We start from the raw sequence: 14,839 nt of genomic DNA on the forward strand, positions 1-14,839 counted from the left end.
AATGCCATGAAACATAAATAATTGACCAAGAAGAGGCAAAGAGTGCAGTAGGATCTTTGAATATGAGATGAAGGCTTAGTCCTGTCTTGGGTGAAAATATGAATGAACATTTGGAGCACCACCATTATTTGAATAATATAGTGGGCTTTAACTTGTAGATATTTTCTACTAAAAATAGAGAGAAATCTGGGCTAATTCTTACTATGCCAGAAATAACACTGAATGTGATCTAGAATATATGGATTTTGATTGAAAGTCTGACACTGGTGTTCTGACTTTGACCGAGGTTTTATCTTATATAGTCTCTGACTGCAAAATGGAAGCTGCTGACCTGGTGCTCTGGCAAATTCACTATAAAAAAGAAAACAAAATACAGAAGGCATTGCTGTTGAGTTAGTTACACCTCATAACAAACCTATTGGATGGTTATGCAATGGCCCATGTGACTTTCTAAAGCTGTACTCTTTAAGGGAACAGACTACCACATCTTTCTCCCATGGCACAGCTGCTAGCTAATACCACTAGCCTGATGGCAGCTTAATACTTCGATCGTTCTGTAACCAGGGCTTCTAAATTCACCACAGACCAAAATCAAGCCCAGTGTCTCTAAGCCATGATGACCCTTCAACAAGTTTCCGAGGTTGCAGTCTGTATGGAGTTGTATTGTTAACCCAAAGATGGCTACTCTCTGGTAGTTCTAATCAGTCAGCAGCTCTGGGGGAGAAAGGACAGTCTCCTTCCATTTACTTTTACTATATGTTGTTGTTGTTGCCTTCGAGTCGAGCACGACTCATAGTGACCCTATGAACAAAAGGCCTGAAGCCCCTCTACAACTATCGACATTTACCAAAGTTCATAGTTTCCGCAGGCAAGTTGTTGAGGAAGTGGCTATCACTTCTGCTTCATGAAAATTCACAGGAGGGTCCAATGGTAATTGGTTCTGTCTCAGTAGTAACAAGCATGAGATTTTTGTTTTGTGAATTCGTTCTAGAAGACTGCCTATCTTAGCCCGATGGAGGGACTGGTGGATTTGAGCAGCTGAGCTCTCCATCAGCAGCCCAACATGTCACTTATGTGCTTAACTCACTGAACTGTTCCCCTTGTTGGATTTCCAAGGCTGTAAATGGAAACATGAGAGAGCTCTCACCCACAGAGCGACTGGTAGATTCATCTCTCCAGAGATTCTGGACAGTTTGGTTGGTTAGCAGCCTGATTGCCTACAGACTACACTCAACATGCAGGGGTCTCTAAATATAATACATTGCACAGTCAATCTGTCACTCCTCAACGCTGGCTTTCTAGCTCGCTTGCAATTCCCTGTTACATATCATTCATGGCAACAGAAAGGCCATGAAACATGTACTGTGAATCAACATTTCTGTATGTTGTTTTGTTTTCTCTTACAGCCGTGACAGAGCAGGCTATCAACATGGTCCCTGAATGAACAAATCTGGAAAAGCAGCGTGCAATGCTGTGTGCTGCCATTACCGCTTTGCCATCAGGCTCATGTAGGTGCAGCATGAGTTAATTTCACAGTGGCCCCGCTCGGAGCCTGGGAACGAAGCAGCTTGCCCCTAAGTTTAAAGACATTTGCTCACTAGGACACTGGCGGGGCTGCTAGTCTTCTCTGGTTTGCAGTTACACTGTAAGCCTGTGAGTTGTCTCTAGACTTACTCAGCACATTTCTACTCATTTAAAAACCATCAATCTCCTGGCTGGATTCACCTTCCCTTCAAAGACTGTAATTTGATTGTTTTCATGCTGTGAGTTGATAGATGGAACATTTGGAGGGGTACTGTGATTCTGAAAGTAAGTGGAAGACTCTAATGATTCTGTCTTTGTTTGATATGAGAAAACTATTAATTAGCTTGCTCTCTTTTTCTATCATGATTTCTTTCCCCAGAATTGATGAGAGGCTAAAAATTGATAAACAATTCAACATGGAAATCAAGGCTATATTTGCAGGACTATTCTTTGTTAGAAGGAAACATTGTGTGATGAGCAAAACAGGAAAACGTAGAATTTGGTATGAAATAAGCGCAGTGTGCGTTCACTTCTGCCCAGCCTTGTGACCTTCTTCTGTTTTGAAACTCAGTTTCTGTAGACACAAATCAGAAGTAATGATGACAATATTTGCTACATACACTCTTTTGAAGGTTGAATTGTGTATCTAGCACTCAAAGTGCTTTTCACAAAGTATGCCCTCCGTTAATTGTTAATGCTAGACCCTTCCCCCCCCCCCCCCCCCCCACCGTTGTTGTATGTTTGGTTTTATAAGCTCCATACACTTTCTGCTACTTGAGCTTGGCAATAATTTCTTTCCAGCCCTCCAATCTGCCAACAGTCCCAGACTGAGCCAAGGATTAAGAGCCAGTTAACATATTTGTAAGTAAGCTTCTTCCTTGTTTAGTTAACGAAACGGTAGGTGGTACTGAAACATTCGTTCCCATGTAAAAAATCCCAATGTTTATCATTTCATTCATCATGTACCCCATTGCTAATGAGTCTATTCTAACCCACAATGATCCTCGTAGATGGGGTAGAACAGCCCAGTAGAATTTCCCAGACTGTAGACTGTATAGCAATTAAAAAAACTCCAAAACTGTATAGCAACAGATAGTCTTATCTTTCTCCCAGTGAAAGTTGGTGTTAACCTTTTTAATAAGCAACTGAGTGCTTAACTACTGCACCACCTACATTCCTTCAATGCATAACAGAGAGTTCATCAACTAACTCCATTCCATCTTGCCGAAAACCAGTGTTCCTCATGCTACTATTTATTGTCTGCATGTTTCTCTTATCTCAGTGAAACCTTTCCTCCGTCAAGATACAGGTTGTAACACTGCTTGGCTTTCTTCATTGTCTAAATGATCCTTTCAGATACTCTTCTCCTTATTGAAAGGGTTCTTATTATTTTCTGTTCATCCTACACTTGAACACAATGATGCATTTTATAAAGTTGTTTAACCCTAGTGTACCTCAAAATCATAGGCCACTCTGAATTTATCCTTGAGATTATCTATGCCAGAGTCTGACTTATCACAGAAGATAAATCTATGAAGTGAGAGCTTCATTTGCCAAGGCTGAAATAAACCTCACAATGAAAATAAAACCATCAATATCTCAAGTCTTTGCATTTTAAGTCGATCTACTACTTTCCTCTCTAAGCTCTCAGGTTTTTGATAGTATAAACAAATTCAAAAAAAGTTGTTGTGACTGAATTTGGTTTGAAGAGGAAATTACTGTGACTGGGGAATCTCATTCCAAAAACTCCATGGCTGTGATTCATTCTGCCTGGTAAACACAGCCTTGCCATGAGAAGTGAATCTGAAATCATTGAACCGAAGAGTGATTGTGCAAAAAGATACCTTAAGCATTTGCATTTTCCAGCATTTCTCATGCTAGTCATCTCAGAATCAAGTACGATTGGACCACAACCTCTTTGTATAGGGCCCACTAATTTATTTGCATTTGGATACTTTCTGTCATTAATTTCTTTTTAATAATAAGATAGAGAAATCTTTCTCTTGTTTAACACACTCACATAAAAATGAGGAAAAGAATGAACCCTGGCAGAAAAGAAAATACTTAGCTGAGATTAATTTCTCCAATCTCCCTACACTCAGCACTGTTTGGACAGAACTTGGTTAGTTGTAATTATACAATTTGTTCATCTTGTAATGTCAATTTTTTATCATAAATGGATTCTGTCAACATGCCTGACTTGTATCTGAAACATCGGGAAAGGTTCTTTAGCCATTTTGGGGAAGAATGTCCAGCAAATAATGGGATTTGTATTTACAATTAGCAGGTCTCGCCTTCTGTTAGAATTTATGCATCTTTAAGAAAAGTTACCTGCACATATGGACGCACACATGCTCGCTCATGACGCTCACTCACGCACTCACACGCACACGCTTTAAAGTTAGGGAGTTGAACAAAAGAAAATTTTGTTGTTGGATTGTGTCCTTTCTTTATCAGTCTGACCACTTTGCTCATAAATCTTTGGATAATTGGCTCTGCTGTGTTGTAGCTCTGTGAAGCCCAGCTCTCGGCAGAGACGCTTTCTACAGTGTGACCTCCCTGAGGGCATTTCTCTGAATTTTGCTCTGTAGAATTTATTTTTTTAGCCTAAAAATAATTGTAAGACCTGATGGTTAGTTAGAAAATGTGGACTTGAGCTGCTCATCAGAAAATCATGCTAACAGGACAGTTCTTTTGATTGCAGCATTTTAACAGCTAACCTTAAGCTGTCTGTATCTAATATCTGATTCCGTGCTACACGTCTTCTCAGACTTGTCTCCAGGCAATCTACACCTGAGTGCATAGAGGTATCCTCTTCCCCAAAGGCTCTTTACCTTGAGTAAGACCAAAACCGGCGGCCTTCCTCCACCACTGCCATTGTGTGCTGCTAGGAAATCCTCTTAAAAGCAAACACAACTAGAGATTGCTGTTAATTTGGTGCTGACTCACAGTGAACCTTTGCAGGTCAGTGGAAAACCAAGATGAACAGGGTCTTGAAAAATGGATTTTTTCAGACACTGATTTTCAGACCTTTCTTCTGAGAGAGACACTTCCGGTAGACCTAACCTGTCAACTTCTGTCTTCGCAGAACTTAAGTTGAGTCTGAAATACTTCCCAGGTTTAAGTCTTTGTGATCTCTCAGTATTATTTTGTTAAAGCTTTGGTTTTCTTGGACCTAAATCTATTTCTGTATTTTTTTAAAATAAACATCTTGCAGAAATACATGTATTAGTTGAAACTTTTGTTTCCCTTTCATTCATTCCCCCTTTCAGAGTCCCATATAATTTTAAGCGTGGCGTTTTATATTAAAAAAAAAAAACCTAAAAAAAAATTAAAAAAAAAATCCTAAAGTCTGCCCACCTCTCCAGTTCAGCTCTTCTTTTCTTCCCTAGACTGAGGCAAAGTTTCCTGTCCGTATGTAATTGTATTCCCCAAACGGGTCATTCTTTCTGACTCTTCCATGCATATGCTCTTTCATCTTCCTGGAACACATTTCTTTATTTTCTTCTTGTCCTCAAATTCATTGCTGTGGAGTCAAAGGCTACAACTCATAGCTCACCTTCCATTGGGTTTCTGAGACTGTCATTCACAGATGAGAAGCTACTTCACCTTTCTGCTGGGGAGCCTTTGGTGGGTGTGAACGACCACAGGCTGCCTTTGCCCTAGCAGTGCAAATTCCTACGGGCTAGACTCAGGCTTTAAGACAGACTCTTCTCAAATACCAGATCATTTTGCAAGTCTACCTTCATATTTGTACCCACTGCCCACGGCATCCTTCTCTCTTTAAATTACATCCAACTGCTTCTTCAATTTTAGCTCTTCTAACAACATTCCTTCTTTTTTCCTTTCTCCCAAAGATTTTCAACTTCGAAAAGGACGAGTCATTGTCTTTTTAAAAATGTGACTGCCTATGAAGTGGTTTTCAGAAGCTCCACGGAATGTCCAGAATCTGAACAGTGCTTGAAACAGAATAGTTTGCCCCTGAATCCCTGACTCCTTCCCATCTTCACCCTGTTGCCATTTTCTTCTCTGAGATCTGTCCTTGGTTTGGTTTGTTCTGGTGTCTCATTCCATCCCCACCACCCTTCGTTTTCTTCTTCTCATAGCCTGTCTCTTGAACTCTCAGGACTTCCTCCTGTTGATCTACATAAGCTCTCTTACCCTCACTCACTCTCCAGCCTGCCTTCCTCAATCTATGCTCCATTTCTTTCAGGTCCTTGAAATCCTCTCATTTCCTTGATTGTCTCCTCACTTCTATTTACTAAATTCAGGTCTTCCTTGCCTGAGTCAGCCTCCTACACTTAACTATTTATCGTCCTTCACATCTGAATATGCCCTACCTCGGGGGGCTTCTGAAGGCCCAGACTAAATTAATTTCCTAAATTAATCCTCTCTCATACTTCCAGATCTATTCAATTTCTTTTTAAGATCATCTCCTGAGACAAAGCTGAAAGTTAAGCTACAGCCAAATTGCAGAGTTGTGCAGCTTTCTCTCCTTTAAGGCAAATAGATTATAGAATTGAGGGCGCACCACTTGACATAGGAAATAAAACAATGATCAGAGGATATAAAACCCCCAGGACGCGCTCTGTGAAGGTTTGGTGTGTTATGCAAATTATTAAAATGCCAAGTTTTGCTATCATTATTTCCCCTCATTGCTCTTTCACAAATGCATACTAAAGGTAGTGCTTCCCCAATGACAGTTTGGGGGATATAGAATTAACTCAATAAAAAACTTAAAATCCCAATATCTGTTCATTAACCTCCATTGAAGCTATCACCAACTATTGATGGAAACTTCAAAAAGATAAGAAGAAACATGTAGCCATTGAAAATATAGTTAAAAGTTTGTTACGTCAGATTTAGCACTTAAATAACTTTTGGAAACTTTCAGCTTTGTCCAAGAAGTCATTAATTTAGTTTAGATAATCCTTATAATACACATAATAAGTAACACTTGCAAAGACAATAAAGAAAACACTAAAAGAGAATCTTGCCGCAGGGGTCTGGGGAGAATACTAAGGAAACAAAGATCAAAGATCGAATCACCACTCCTCCCTCCAACAATCACTGAGTACATTAAACTAATGGCTAAAGTGACATGGAGGTTTGAGTTGGTTTTAAGACACAGACAAGTTGTCCTTCAGCAGACCTAGTGGAATTGCAAATAAAAATTGTTTGAGCCATATACTTGTTACTACTGCCCCAGATGTCTGAGAGCGCATTAAAGCCACTGCTAATGAATTCATTCAGATTCATAGTGACCCTTCAGGACAGAGTAAAATTGCCCAGAGACTATCGTCTTTATAGAAGCAAACTGCCACAGCTCTGTCCCACAGAGGTCTGAATCAAAGGGCTTACTGATAGAAGTTGAGTGCTCAAACACTGCACAACCAGGGCTCCAGAAGATGCACTGATGTTGTGAGTTGACACTGAATTGAATCCTCTTCCTAATGGCAATGGACACAACAGAAAGAATCTCTGTCTGATCATGTGTCCTCACGATATCCCCTCTGCTCAAGCCTCTCATTGCCATCATTAAGTAAGTCCATCTCCAAGGTCTTCGTCTTTGCTAACTCCTCCTCCGTTACAAGAATGATGTCCTTCTCCAGCGACGTCTCACTCTGGCTAACATGGCCAGAGTACGTGAGTGCCAGAGAGCACTCGGATGGCACCTCTCCCATGGTGCATTGTTGTCAGGTACCATGGACACAACCACAACCCCTAGTGATCCTCTGCACAACAGCTGAAAGCCTTTCCTATCCTGCACCGTCTTCATGATCTCCACCCCGGCCGGCCAAGTGTATTTTTGCAGTAACAAGGTCAATTCATCTCACCGAGGATCTATTACTTTTCTGCTGCCCCTCTGTTTTACCCAACAGGATATATTCTCCCAAAAATCTAATGCCTCCTGACAATACATCCAGCATATACAGAATGAAGTTTTGTGAATCTCACCTCCAAGGGTATAGTCTGTAGCGCTTACGCTGGAACCCAAAAGTGGTTCTTCTCTAACTGTTCTAATACACCAGCTGCTCCTCCAGAGGGAACTGGACAACTTTCTTTCATGAGATTTACATCCTCCAAAAACCACAGGAGGGTCGTCTAGAAGTCATTCCCAACTCAACAGCAATGAGGGAAGGAAAATGCCTCAAAGGAGCACAATAGCTGCACTTCCTCAAGACAATGCTGTTTGTTCTTTTGGCAGTCCATGGGATAGTCAAGACTCTTCTGTAATACCATAATTTAAAGGCATGAATTCGTCTTCAGGCTTTCTCATTCATTGTTCCATTTTCACCTGCATACAAAGCAACCGAGAATACCATGGCTCCGCTTAGGATCACCTTAGTCTTTAAACTGACATTCTTCCTCTTTAGCACTTTCAAGAAATCCTTCATAGCAGATGCATCCAATGCAACACATCTTGCTCTTCTTGACTGCTGTTGTCACGGGAATTGATGGGGAAGCTGACAAAAGGGGGAGCCCTGGAGGAAGGAGTTGCACTGTTAACCCAAAGGTGACATCCTTCTGTTGCTCCCAATCCACCAATGGCTACAGGGGAGAAAAAAAAAGGTGAAATGCTTCTGTGTGAGTTTGGGCTCTGAGAACTTGCTGGAGGGTCATCTGTGAGTTGGTTCCATCGACTCGAGGGCAATGAGTCTAAGTTTGGGTTTTGATGTTTTCCTCCTAAACAAGTGATTTCCTTTTTTATTTTTTTAAATAAAATTTTTTATTTTGTCATTTTAACAAACGTTTACAGAAAAGTGAGATTTTCATTCATTCACTGTTGCACATTTTACCTCCTCTCCTTCTCTTCCCCCTCCCCAAGCTCACTTTTTTTCCCACTAGTTTATTTATAAAATCCTAATGCAAATTAGAACAAATTCTTTCCATTTCACTCACCCCACCACCCATCAAATTGTACAACCCAATGATTAATCCCCTCTTCTGCCTTTACATCCACATCCCTCTGCTTCCAACCTCTCCCACCCCTCCTGGATCCTTATACTCATTCTATATTAATAGTCTTATACAATATTTATCCTTGTGGGACTGAGCTAGTTCACTCAGCACAATGTTCTCCAGTTGTTCCTAAGTTAGGTAATCATTTACAAAGTTATTTCTCATGTATGCTGCATAATATTCCATTGTGTAAATGTACCATAGTTTCTTGTGATTTCATTATTTAATGGTAGTTTAGTGCCAGTGAGTTGGTTTACCACCAAATCCACAAAAATGCTACATCCTTAATAGAAGAACTACCAAAAAATTGTAGGTTACTTATAAAGGGCACCCCTCATATCCCAGATGGCATGAAGACTACCCAAACAAGCAAATATATGAGCATTAAGCATCAGGAGGAATCAAGGCCAGTGATAACTCAAGGCCAGTCGAAGAACTCTCTCCTTCCATGTGGAGACATGGGTTCAAATCTGACCAGTGCACCTTGCACTTAGCCCCTACTCAGCTATCAATGATGATTTGTAGGTTGCTATGATGCTGAACAATTGTTAGCAGACTTTCTAGACTAACACAGTCTGAAGAAAACCTGCCCATTTTCTTCCCAGAAATAAGTCCGTTAAAGCCCTATGGATCCCTACAGTCTGATATATAACCAGTTTGATTCAAAACCAATCATGGGAACAGCAGCCCAGGAATTGGCAGAGTTTCATTCCCTCATTAAGAACAATGCATGCTGGACTCATCTTCTGTGGTGTCAATTACAATGCTTTTTAAATGCCTTCGAACTATGGTGCTGGAGAAGAGTGTTGAATATACCATGGACTGCTAGGAGAACAAACAGGTTTGTCCTGGAGAGGGTGAAGTCTGGCTGCTCCTTGAAGTCAAGGATTCTGAAGCTTCGTCTGATATAATTTGGACATGTTGAAAGGAGGGACCAGTCCTTGGAGAGGGACATCATGTTCGGGAGAGTGGAGGGACAGCACAGGAGAGGAAGACCCTCGATGAGATGGATAGGTTGTGACTGGGGCAGTGGGAGAAGCTGTGTCGGAGACAGTGAGTGTGGTGCAGGATAGAGCAGGATTTAGGGCTCTTGTACATAGGGTTGCTATGAGTCCCAAACAACTCAATGGCACATAACTAAAACAACACTAGCCAACTTGAATGGTAGGACTTATTCTGTTTTTACAAATGATTAATGTGAACTGCAGATAGGTTATAAAATCACACAAAGTTCACCCAACTCTGGTTCACAAGCCGAAGCATGACACAGCTGTTTTTGTTGCCATTGTTATTCTTAGATGCTGCTGACTCAGTTCTGACCTATAGGAACCTTATACATCAGAACAAAACACTGCCTGGGCTGTAGCTACAGCATAGAAGAGAGTCTAAATAATGCCTTGATAAATTTCATTGGCTGAGAAATTTTTAAGTGTATTATTCTGAAAAGAAATATGAGTATTTACTGTGAAAGTAACAACAACAAAAAGGTACACAGGATTCTTTGGCTTTGTATTTCATTTCTGGTCCCCAGCCACATGCATTTCAGATTTGAAGGAAGTTAACATTACAAGCTAACATATTCTGCTGACAGAAAAAAAAAAATCACTCGCACCTTGAAAACCACTTTGTCATCAAAGACATATTTTGGGAGAAGTTACCACTAAAAGCATCTCTCCTTAGAGATCACTCCAGACCATTCTTTGCTTCCTCATTTATTTGGAGCCACCTTTGGGAAGAACAACTGGCTCTTGGCGTCAATGTCTAGGAAAATGTCCCTAAAATTAAATTTCCTTTCAGAAAGACAAATTGCCCACAATTTACCAAAATACTTGAGTCAGTTCGTTTTTATATGTGGCTATGCAATGCTTATTCAGGAAAATCTCATGACAACATTTTTTGGACCAGTTATAAAGCAAATGTACGCCAAAGCGGTGGTGGCAGAAACTTTCTTCTTTTTTTATTAAATTAAAACAATGCAAACTGCACACTGTGTCTAAATGTTTAATATAAACATTGACACTGAATATGTTTGCAGATCAACAGCTGCTCAAACACAAGCTGCGACTCGAATCAATTCCATAGTTGAATCCCCCTATTGGAATGGCGTTCACAGCTACGACTCATGGCTTATTCAGTCATGTTTGTGTACTTGCCTTTGTGACAAAATGATTATCTACTTTTAATCACCTTCCAAGAAGCAATCAAAACAAAGTTACTTAGCTCGTGTTTCCAACCAAATGAAGCGCAGCACAATTAATGTGATCCTTAAACAAAATCCAATTAGAATTATTGATATGTGATAATGCTTTGTTTCATAACACAGTTACATTATATATGCCCATTTCAATTGAACGTATACAACGATTTTATAATTGCATCTGTATTTACTATCCCTGTTTTGTGTACAATTTAAATTCATCTAAGCAGCTCTTTGAGGTCCTTGAATCGAACCTTTGTGCGCCCTTAAAAACTTTAGGGCCTGAATCAGCGTAGGGTCAAGGGTCTGAACTTAAAGATGGACAGGCAAATGACTAAGAATTACTCACAAAGAATACAGGTCTACATACCAAATACATTACAATTCAGCTAGAATATTATTTACTAGTCACTGTCAAGTCTGTTGTACATAGGCTTACTATGAGTCAGTAGTAACTCAATGGCACATAACAACAACAACATGATGGCTTTGAGTTGCGGGGTTGGAGAACAGTACTGAATGGAATATCAAAAGAACAAACAGTTACGTCTTGGAAAAGGTGCAACCAATGTACTCCATGGAGGCACTGTTGGTGAAGCTTTATCTTGTACTTTGAACATGTTGCTAGGAAAAGAAATTCCTTGGAAAGGGATATCATCTTGGAAATATCATCTTGTAAAAGTGGTGGGTCAACAAAAGAGAGGAAAACCTCCAACGAGGTGGATTGACACAGTGACTTTAAAAATTGGCTCAGATGTATCAGAGATAATGAGGACAGCACAGGATAGGACAGGATTCAGGTCTTTGTTTATAGGATCATTGCTAGTTGTACTCAAAGTCAATGGCATCTAATGACAAAAATATGTCAAGAGCAAGAACTCTAATAGTGTAATGTGTTGTGTATTTTCCTGCTAACCCAAAGGCCAGTGATTCGAATCTACCAGACATTCCATGTGTGAAGGACAGGCAGCCTCTTCTACACAAATTCATGGTCTCAGAAATCAATAGAAGTTAGCTATGTGTTGACATTCAAATCATATCAGTGGATTATGTTAAGAGAACATTATGTCGGGAGGGTGGATGGACACAAGAGAGGAAGGCCCTGGATGAGATAGAGTGACATGGTAACTAGGGGCAACGGGAGCAGGCATGTTGGGAGTCGGTGAGGCTGGCCCCGATAGGGCAGGCTTCAGAGCTATTGTAGATAGGGGCGCTATGAGTTATGGGCAACTCAACGGCATGTAACAACAACAAGAAGTCTGGTGGTGTGATGAGTTAAATGTTTAGCTGCTGATAAAAAGGTTAAGTGGTCCATCAGCTTTTCCTCAAGAGAAAGATGAGACAGTCATCTCGCTTAAGATTTATGACTTCAGGCACCAGCTGGAGGTCCCAGGAGTGAGAATTGACCCAATGGCAGTGGGCATTGTTTTGTTTTCTTAACTAAGAGTAACCATTGGAAAAAGGAGGAGGAAATAAATCAAGATTATAGCAGAGGTTAGTGGAGAGATGGATAGTGTGAAGCACTGGGAAAGATAAAATGAAGCAATTAAAAGGTAGTGTGATACAAGACAGACATCCATAATATGTAATTATATAAAATATAAAGTATGTTGAATGTGAATGGTTGAATAAAACATAATGCCCACGAATGAAATGCAATGTAGATGGATGATTATATGCAGAATAATGCATTTTTTTTTAAAAAAAGAAGAGCATTGAAAAATGCTTGAGATGGAATTCCTGAGTGAAAAAAAACGAGTTAATGCCAGTAATAAATATCAGGAGGAATTAGAAATCCTTTTGGTAATGATACTTTAACAAAATAGAAGAACAACTCCCTACTACCAACACCAGCACCACTCCCAGAGCGGATTATACTGTATTGTAGTATTAATTAAGTTGGTTATTATTGATGATTTTAGATTGTAGCTCTCTAAATGACAAAATCCCAATAAATATGATCAAATGAAGGTGTAATTATTTCCTTTTGTACATGCTTCCTTTGGGGGCAGTGTTTGGGCTTGGCCATTTTCATGACTTAGGAGAAAGAGGTAAAGTTGACTCTTTTAGAAAGTGCAATGCATTAACTCTTTGTCGTATGCTGTGTACCTTTTAAAGAATGAGATGTAATATGGCAGAAATTAGTAATCTTATTTAGGTTGCTCTTGCCCCTTCTTTGATTTTTGAATGCAGATAGAGCTATATTTATGTCTTTAAGGCAAAATCAATGTACATATTCTTTTAAACCTTATTTTCATGCTCTTTATTTGATCTAAGAACAAGGTGCATTCCTTAAAAATAGTAATGGAAATAGTTAATAGTAAATATTTACAGCTTGAAGACTTCTTTCTTTTCATCCTGAGAAAGAGCAAATTTCAAAGCTACTTGCATAATAAAGTGGTTTTTTTTCTTTAGAAATTTGAATTATTTTGATATTTTAATTAATAAACACATCAATAGCTATTATGTTTTATTTTTTTATTCTCATATTGGTTTCTAATTCACTTTTATATATGTTAACAAAATCTACATCCCAGAGTATAATTTATTGTTATGGAACTTCCCAGCTCACAAACTTTTAGAGTAGTCTTAGATCAATTTGAAAGGCCCTAGAAAGGTTTGCTGTGGTGGTGGTGTTATCTTCCTTAGCTAAAAATCAATCTTTTCAACTATAAGATATAATAATCAAAACTTTAGCAAATCTAAATTGAGGAGAAGTTGGAAACTTTTGTCATTTACTACTTTACTCTTTGAGACTGACAGATACAGCACAGAAAACACATAACTCATGTAATTCTCAATAATCTTAGGATGTGAAGGAGTAATTCGAGACACAGAGAGTGACCTTGTAATTTACTAGAAAGCACCAACATTTATGCTAGTCTGATAGACTACCAAAAAAAAAGAGGGTCCATGTATTTGAATCTTTGAAGAAGGAAAAAAGAGAATCCCTGGATGTAGTGAGAGATGGCTAACAAGTCCAAGACGTAGTTACTTGGTTCCATCATCCCTACAGCAAACATCTTCTGGATTGCTATTCCTTGGCAACGATTAATACAAGTAGCTACATACCAATGTACTTGATTTGGTTATCATTTCCATACTAAATAAAGACAGATATTCCATACCTCTTGCATCTCCATTGCCAATATCTTAAAACTCTGCTCAAAGAGCACATGCAATTAAACGTAATTAATAACATGTTCCCTTCCCCCCCTCCAAGTCCACTCCACTATTTAGCCTTCACTTTGGACTTCTGTAATGACAAGAATACCCATTCATATATCCCTTTTAAACAGATTTCTCCCTCATCTGTTTTAAATAGACATCATTCCTCCCCTCCTTTTCTGTCCTCCCTCAACCCTGATGTCAGTCCCATTTTACAACAGTGGCCCTATGCAATATTTGTCCTTTATATAGGCAATTTTAATCCTACTTTTGGGTTGACAACACAATTCCCTAACCAATAAAGTCACCAGAACTCCTCTTATGAGTAACATTGAATAACAAAGAACCAGGATGTCAGTTTAAAGACGAAGATGTCCTGACCCAAGTCACAATATTTACAATTGTCTCATCTCATATAGAGTTGGACAATGCATAAGGAATAGCCAAGAAGAATTGATCGCTTTAATTTGGGGTTTTATTAAAGAGTTCTAAGGGTATTCTGGGCTGTCAAAAGAACAAACTAATCAATCTTTCTTAGAGGAAGAGCTACCAGAGGGCTTCTGAGAGGCAGAGATAATGAAATTGTATTTCATATACTTTGGGCATGTTGTTGAGTCGTTTGAGTACTTGGAAAAAGGCATCATCCTGGGAAAAGCAGAGAATCAGCAAAAAAAGAGAAAGACTTAACAAAATGGATTGTCACCGTGACTACAAAGATGAACTTGAACATGGCAGAGACTGAGGATCGTACAAGGGTTTGGTTTGTTCATAGGTTCGCTGTAATTCATGATCAACTCAGTGACTCCTAACAGCGACAATATCAGCAAAAAATAACATAGTGCACAAAGGTAATTATGCATAAAAGAAAGTAAATTCATTTATTAACAATGTTCATCCCCATGATTAATTAGGTAATGAATGATTCCTGGTGATTTGGATTTTTCCAACATCTTAAAAATAACTTTTTATAAAAAAAATAACTTTTTA

This window comes from Elephantulus edwardii, unplaced genomic scaffold, assembly GCF_000299155.1.
Source record: "Elephantulus edwardii isolate Elephantulus edwardi_28Jun2011 unplaced genomic scaffold, EleEdw1.0 scaffold00001, whole genome shotgun sequence".
NCBI classification, from domain to species: Eukaryota; Metazoa; Chordata; class Mammalia; order Macroscelidea; family Macroscelididae; genus Elephantulus; species Elephantulus edwardii.